Below are 7713 nucleotides of genomic sequence, written 5' to 3'. Positions count from 1 at the left end.
TTGCACATAAGCTTCAGTGTCTCAGGAGGAGGTGACACATTAAAATATTTAAACAGTTCATATGAGAAGTTGGTTTGGGGCACAGATACTGTTTTAAAAATAAACATAGAATGACTCAGAGAAACCATTTATTCCTTAATTTGACATACTTTAATTGCACACCTACTATCTTCCAGTATTGTAATATGCCCTATGGGTTCAAGAAAAATATTCCATGATTACATCCTGGAGGGGAGGCAGGCACATACAAAGACTACTTTGGGAATGGCTAGGTGTGTATCTAACTTAAAAGGAGGTATCTACTGAGTTTCCAATTAAAGGCTGATAAGGAGTTATTTGAGCAAAACAAATAGATAGCCAGAGGGACCAACCTGAGCAAAATTCCAGAGAGCCCTGAGACAGCACTGTGTGACCAGAGGATTGAGTTTATTTAGTATACCTGCAGAGTTGGAGGTGAGGGGTAGTGAGTGGCTAATTTGAGATTGTAATGGGGCTGAGGAGATGAAGGAAGATGTGTGTGGACCGGAGATGCAGAGATCCATGACTACCTTTTAGAAGGAAGTAACATAATTGTATTTCCCACTGTCAGTTTCACGCTTATAGTTCATTAGGCCCAAACCTTGGCATTATCCTTATCTTTCTTTATCCCTCACATAGTGCATATAGTCCATTAGAGAATTATTCCAAGACTGTTTTTTTAGGGCTCTATGTACTCCACTTCAAAATCCTCTTGAGACTACCCCTTCCTGCTGTCATGGGTGGGTGTGTGCTCAGTCGCTTGAGTCGTGTCCGGCTCTTTGCGACCCTGTGGACTGTAGCCTGCCAGAGTCCTCTGTCCATGGGATTCTCCAGGCAAGAATACTGGAGTGGATTGTCATGCTCTCCTCCAGGGGATCTTTCTGACCCAGGGATTGAACCCCCGACTCCTGCATTGCAGGCAGATTCTTTACCCACTGAGCCACCTCTTGTGAAGGCATTGCCCTGTTTTACGAAGATAAAATTGGATACTCTCTTACCTCTCGGTCCCCTGCCTTGAGGCCTCTTTAATGCAACACGAGGAACCAATGTGTGCTGACACACAGCTTGAAAGGAAAGGCCATACACGACCAGTGGGGGATAGGAGCCGAGCCAGAATGGAGACACTGAGGTTCATGTCATGGTACCTCTAGCGATGTGAGCTGGTTACCTCATCCTCAGATTGCTGTTGTCTTTTCTTTCCTGTTTCACAGCGCTGGTTGATTCCTGGATGACATTGCCAGTAAACGACCTGTTTGCAAGCAGTTGTCTTAGGCTCTACTTTCTTGGAAATTAAAGTAACAATAGTACCTTCAAAACACATCTTGAATTTGACTGCTTCTCTTCACCCCTGCCACTGCCATCCATGTTCAAGCCACAGTCAACACCTGCCTTAATCCCCCACTAACCGCTTCATTTTCAGTGCCTGCAGTCATCTACTAAGTGCTCTGTGCTTTTATTTTTGTCCCTATAGTCCATCTTTGGCACAGCAACCAGAGGGAAAAGTTCCCACAAGGCCCTCTCAGATCTGTCCCTTTTTCTTCTCTGACCTCATCTCCTACTACTGTGCCTCTTTCTGGACAAAATTGTGCCTGTTGCTCTTCAAGGACCCCAGGTACACTTCTACCTCAGGGCCCTTGCTTTCTTCTGTCTGGAACATTTCCACTTCATCACTCACTGTCACCGCCTTTCCCTTCCCAGAAATGACTGCCTCGGTGAGGAGATTCTCACCATCCTCTTTAAAATAACATTCACTCCCTACATCTTCTGTCTCCTTCCCCTGCTTTATTTCTCCACAATAACATAATTAATGTCCTTCCATGTTGACTTTTCTTCTCGTCCCTTTTTTCCAGTAACTGTCAGCTTTGTCAGGGCAGGGAATTGTGTCTTTTTCTTTTCATTACTACATCCGTGGGCAGAACCTATTATCTGGCTCAGTTTGGTTCAGTTCAGTCGCTTAGCTGTGTCCGACTCTTTGCGACCCCATGAACCGCAGCTCGCCAGGCCTCCTTGTCCATCACCAACTCCCGGAGTTTACTCAAACTCATGTCCATTGGGTCGGTGATGCCATCCAGCCATCTCATCCTCTATCGTCCCCTTCTCCTCCTGCCCCCAATCCCTCCCAGCATCTCAGGGTCTTTTCCAATGAGTCAACTCTTCGCATGAGGTGGCCAAAGTACTGGAGTTTCAGCTTCAGCATCAGTCCTTCCAATGAACACCCAGGACTGATCTCCTTTAGGATGGATTGGTTGGATCTCATTGCAGTCCAAGGAACTCTCAAGAGTTTTCTCCAACACCACAGTTCAAAAGAATCAATTTTTTGGTGCTCAGCTTTCTTCACAGTCCAACTCTCACATCCATACATGACCGTTGGAAAAATGATAGCCTTGACTAGACGGACCTTTGTTGGCAAGTAATGTCTCTGCTTTTTAATATGCTATCTAGGTTGGTCATAACTTTCCTTGTAGGTGTTTCCAAATAATTTTTTTAGTTAAGCAAAGTAATGAATGTGTATTTTAGAAAATGAAGTTCTGGCTGTAGTATAAGATGGTTAGAGAAAGGTAGGGTTAGTGATTAGGAGCCTGTTGCAGACTACCATGCAAGAAATGATGAGGGCTACATTTGGAATCTTTTAACAATATCAGTAGAGATATTGGATAGAGATAAGGAGGAGATAGGTAAGTAGAGATAAGGAAGGATTCCAGAAAAATTTAGAAGGTTGAAATGATTGTATTGCTAATGGATTGGATATAATGGATATAGAGAGGGAGATATTTAGGAGGATTCTTGGGTTTTTCTTTGGCAGCCGTGTGGATGATGGGCATGTTTATCAGAAAGAAACTGAAGACAGTTCAGGTTTAGAGAGAACAAGGATAGGCTGGAGAGGCTTCAGGAAGGAGGAAGAAGAATTTCAGATTTAAATATGTTGAGTTTGGTGTACCAGCAAGACCTCTTAGCATGAAATGTTAGAGATCTCATAGTCAGTTGATTATAAAAGGACTAGGGCTCAGAAAAGGGTACTTGTGCCTAGTAAGTGGATTGTGTCTTGAGATGGGCCTTATACAAATCAAACGAAGGAAAACCATATGCTACTGCATGTTCCTATAGGAGTATAGGAATTCGTAACTGTTGCCTGGGGGGGAAGTGGCTCTTGTTTAAAAAAGTTTGAAAGAGTAATCCTTGAAAAAGAGAAAAGAAAAAAAGAAAATGTCTGATTGATTTTTGTTGGTACATTTTAAAAGAATGAAAACAGCATTTATCTTTAGGTGAAGTGTCTAAGTACCTCTAGAATACAAAGAACTTAACCTTTAGCTTGCCCTGGCTAGCCTCAAACACTCCATTTTACTCTTACAGCCATCTTCTTTTATTGAAAACATGTTGAAGTACATTTTTTTTCCTTTAGTCACCGGAAATGAGTACGTTCTTTAGTAAAACATCCAGAACGCATGTAATGAAAAATGTTTAATGTTTCAAGTAAGATTTCTGGTATATATGTATCTATTGAGTAATATAAGTTTTAAGTGATTGTGTTCTCCACTTACATGCTTTCCACCTATTTTGAAGCTCAGATTTTTGCCAATAGCTTTCATACCTCTGGTGATTTTTATTACCTTATTTAGTAGAGGAGAGTAAAGCATCTTGAACTGGTCTTCAGCCTAGACATTTATTTAACAATTTGATTTCTCAAGGGGCAACACTGTTGGAAGAGATTACTATACACAAATCTCTGGGCCGAGAGTGGATAGAGATGAGAAAGATACTGCCAAGGAAATTTATAGAAACAAAATCCAAATCACTCTGCGCTGTGATCATCTTGTAGTTGGTGAGTGCACCTTAGCTTTGGTTGAAATCTTGGACTTGTTATTTGAATTTAATCCTTGCTGTTTGATCTCATGTGAACAATTTACATTTCACTTACATTTCACTAAGATGTGAATGATCTTATAGTCTTAGCTTGCATTGGGCACAGGGGCATTAGTGGCTGCACTGCCTGAATTGCCATCAGTAGAGCGTGGATTCTGAGGACATGTTTAGCTGCCATGTCTGACTCTTTGTGACCCTGTGGACTGCAGCAGCGTGCCAAGCTTCCGTGTCCTTCACTGTCTCCTGCAGTTTGCTCAGATTCAGGCCCACTGAGTCAGATACAGAGTGAGTCTGACATACAGTGAGTCACTCGCTGAGTCTGAGGACATACGTTAAATCTAAACTATATTGCTGATAGTGAAATTAAACTTTTTATTAGATTGAAGAAACTCTAAGAACCACAATTCAAGGGCCCAAGGTAATTCAGATTTAATTAAAAGAACTTTTTATATTTATTTAAGAGACTTGGGTATTTTAGGAAACTTTGAAAACCAAGAATAACTGAATCAAGGTTCTCCATAGAAATACCACGAATCAGAAGCATGTGTGTATATATGTTTTCATGAGGAACTGGTCCACATTATGATGGGGGCTGGCAAGTCCCTAGATTAGCAGTTGACAAGCTGCAGACTCAGGAGAGCCAGTGGTGTAGTTACAGTCCAGACAGAGATATAGAGGTCAGGGATTTAAGACCCAGGAAGTGAGCTGATACTTCAGCTGGAATCTGAAGGCAGGAAAAATGTGACGGCCCAGCTTGAAGACTTTAGACATGAGGCATTCCCTCTTCTTTGGAGAGTCAACCTTTCTGTCCTATTCATACCTTCAGCTAATTAGGGAGGGAAATCTGCTTTCTGCAGTCTCTCAGATGTTAGATTCATCCCAAACACCCTCCCAGAAATACCAGATAATGTTTGACCAGATATCTGGTACCCACAATCCAGTCACGTTGACATATAAAGTTAATCATCACAATAACAGTATTTTAAAATCTATTCAACTACATTTAGTTAATAAGCATTTAGGCATAGCTCTGTAGATTCAGCAGAGAGTAAGACATTTTGAGTATCTAAAGAAGTAAAGAACAGGTGTTAGGTAATGCTTAATAAGACCAAAATAAAGTAAATAAAGTCAATAAAAGATACAACTTTTTAGTATTTACGTCCTTCACTAGGATATTTTTCATGTATATGGAAGCTTACTCAGTTGTGTCTGACTCCTTGCGACCCCATGGACCTTGTAGCCCACCAGGCTCCTCTGTCCTTGGAATTCTCCAAGTTGGAATAGTGGAGTGGGTAGCTGTTCCTTTCTCTAGGGGATCTTCCCAACCCAGGGATCTAATCCAGGTCTCCTACATTGCAGGCAGAGCCAGCAGGGAAACCCTGGAGCTTACTACGTGGGACTAAAAATTGAGTTTCTTATTCTGAACTTTAAATTTTTAAACAGATATTAAAAAAAAACTATATACTTATTTTTCCATTTTTTAAATTCCTTTTTATATTTGTTTGTATCACAATGCATATTTGTCTGAAAGGTGGTAGCATAATCACAAAGAACCAATAAAAGCTTAGTCTGTTAAAAAAGTGCTAATGGATACCACAAGAAAAAAATTTCTTCAGCATTTTTTGCCCCTGTGTTGCATTATTCTGTTCCTGCGTAATATTTGCGGTCCCCTGTTTGGTGCCATGTGTTTCTGAATTCAGGTAATATAAAATGTTTCTGTGCTTACTGGATACTATAGGTAAACCAAGTTTTGATATTACTTAATTTTAAAAGAATGAGCGTCTTTATAAACATATGTATAATTATTTAGCCACAGAGCATAGCTTATTAAATAGCCATTACAGATGTGTTTCCTCTTCCCATCTCACCGTCCCCAGTTCCAGTTAAACTTTAGGAAGTGAAAAATACAAAGCAGCTGGGAAAATGATTGTAAGAATTTAACAGCTGTGTTTGAATGACTTAAATATTTTAGAGTCAAATACAAAATAAAAATTATCTGATTACTGTTTAATAAAATTTCTTAAAGACATTTAAATGAATTAGGTCTCTGAATTTGGCTCATTTTTGGAAATTATAGAGGGGCTTCACTAAACATATGTGCTTTCTTATGTCTTAATTTCCCCAAATTAACTGAGGTATCTTTTATTTCTGGTTTTGTGATAATACAAGGTAGTTAGTTTCACAATTCAGGGACTTTGGGGAGGTCTTTTTATAGAAACATATTTATCTCTCATTGAAGAAACAACAGTTTTAAAAGGGGGGAAAGTTATTGCTATATGTCTGAAAATAGCGAACATGTTTTCCCTTTTCTTACAGTGAATCAGATGGGGTGGGTTTTGGAGAGACGTGTTCTCATGGAGTTAATATTTGACTTGCCAGCTCATTTGCATTTGGCTGAACTTGGGAACTCTGGCATGGCCATGATATCTTGTGAGATCTCCCACATTTTGGCAATAGGAGGAAATATTTGAGGCTATGGCTTCATCAGAAGTCAATCGTTATGATAATACACTCCCTGACAGCTGTATAGGATTGATGTAAAATGCAACACTTTGGTGAATGCTTTCTTTGAAGACTCAAATCCAGTGTGAAAACATTTTTTAATGAGAAAGATTTGTGGCACTTTCATAATAGCTGGGCCTGCCCTGTTGATTTAGATCAAAATCATTTCCTCCCAACATCATAACCATTTTACTGTTCAGTGGTGCAGAAGGCATCATCAATAGTTAGTGAAATGTTTTGGATCATTTGGAATTGGATGACTGATAAAAATGAAAATATCTCCAACAGGTTGTGCTGTGGTGGACTTCTTACAAAGGCAAAAATAAAAGTTATTGCTACACTAAGAATTTTCTTAAGTGTTCTAATGATATGAACCATTTGGGTAAACATCTAATACAATACTGAATGTTTACAATTCCATTTAAGACTTTCATCATGGCTACTCTACTTTGGAATCTTAACTGTTTTCTCTTTCAGCTTTTAGGGAAAGGAAACACTAGTTCTTTTACTGTTTAATGAATATTTATGAAGTCCTTTGACAATTAAGGGCTCATTAAAATTCACTTCAAAAGAAAAGAGATAAAACACTTTTAAGACTAGAGCAGAATGTGGTGGCAAATAGAAATTCACATCTCTCTCTCCTTTAAGTCAGCAACACTCTGCAAATGAACAGACAGTCTTAGTCCAGGTTCGATGCATGAGACAGGGCCCTCAGGGCTGGTGCACTGGGATGACCCAGAGGGATGGGATGGGGACGGAGGTGGGAGGGGGGTTCAACATGGGGAACACATGTACACCCATGGCGGATTCATGTCAGTGTATGGCAAACACCACCACAATATTGTAATTAGCCTCCAATTAAAATAAATACATTTAAAAAAATAAAAATGATTGTAGGTTTACATATGGTGGATGTATTTGATTATCACATTGTGTCTGTGATTTTGTATTGACTATTGCCATGGTGAGTCTTTTTTCTGTAGCTACTAGGAGATCCTATTTTTATATGGCATATCTGTTAATGGGAAAGAGATCAGTCTTGGTTTGGAGTCAGACTTCTTGTTTAAAATCTGTTTCAACTCTTGTTCTGTGACCTTGTACAGTGCCTCAGTTTCTGCATTTTAATATGGGGGAAATAACACTCTAGGACTCAAAAGCTTGTTGGAAGAAGCAACAGAGTTATTGCAGAGAAACACTGCGGATAGTTGCTGGCGCATTAGTTTTCTCTGTTTTGAGAAATTTTTTCTTTCAATTTGAAAAGATCTTTGTTTCTCCTGGCTGAGGTTGTGCAAAGGAATAGTCAGTGAATCCTCACTTCTTATGGGTAGCGTT

The 7713-nt window shown here is 39.6% G+C and overlaps 1 protein-coding gene across 1 annotated transcript in view; it reads left to right on the top strand.

Annotated features, from left to right (window-relative positions):
• Positions 1 to 3756: 3756 nt before the first annotated feature.
• BMPR1B (bone morphogenetic protein receptor type 1B) overlaps positions 3757 to 7713 on the top strand; it is an 80718-nt gene continuing 76761 nt past the window's right edge. The window contains exon 1 of the mRNA XM_061164374.1: positions 3757 to 3838. The gene's annotated coding sequence lies outside the window, so the exon portion shown is untranslated. The remainder of the gene's footprint in view (positions 3839 to 7713) is intronic.

This window comes from Dama dama, chromosome 17, assembly GCF_033118175.1.
Source record: "Dama dama isolate Ldn47 chromosome 17, ASM3311817v1, whole genome shotgun sequence".
Taxonomy (NCBI): Eukaryota; Metazoa; Chordata; class Mammalia; order Artiodactyla; family Cervidae; genus Dama; species Dama dama.
Note: the sequence above shows the minus strand (reverse complement) of the source record. Positions and strands in the feature narration are given on the sequence as shown.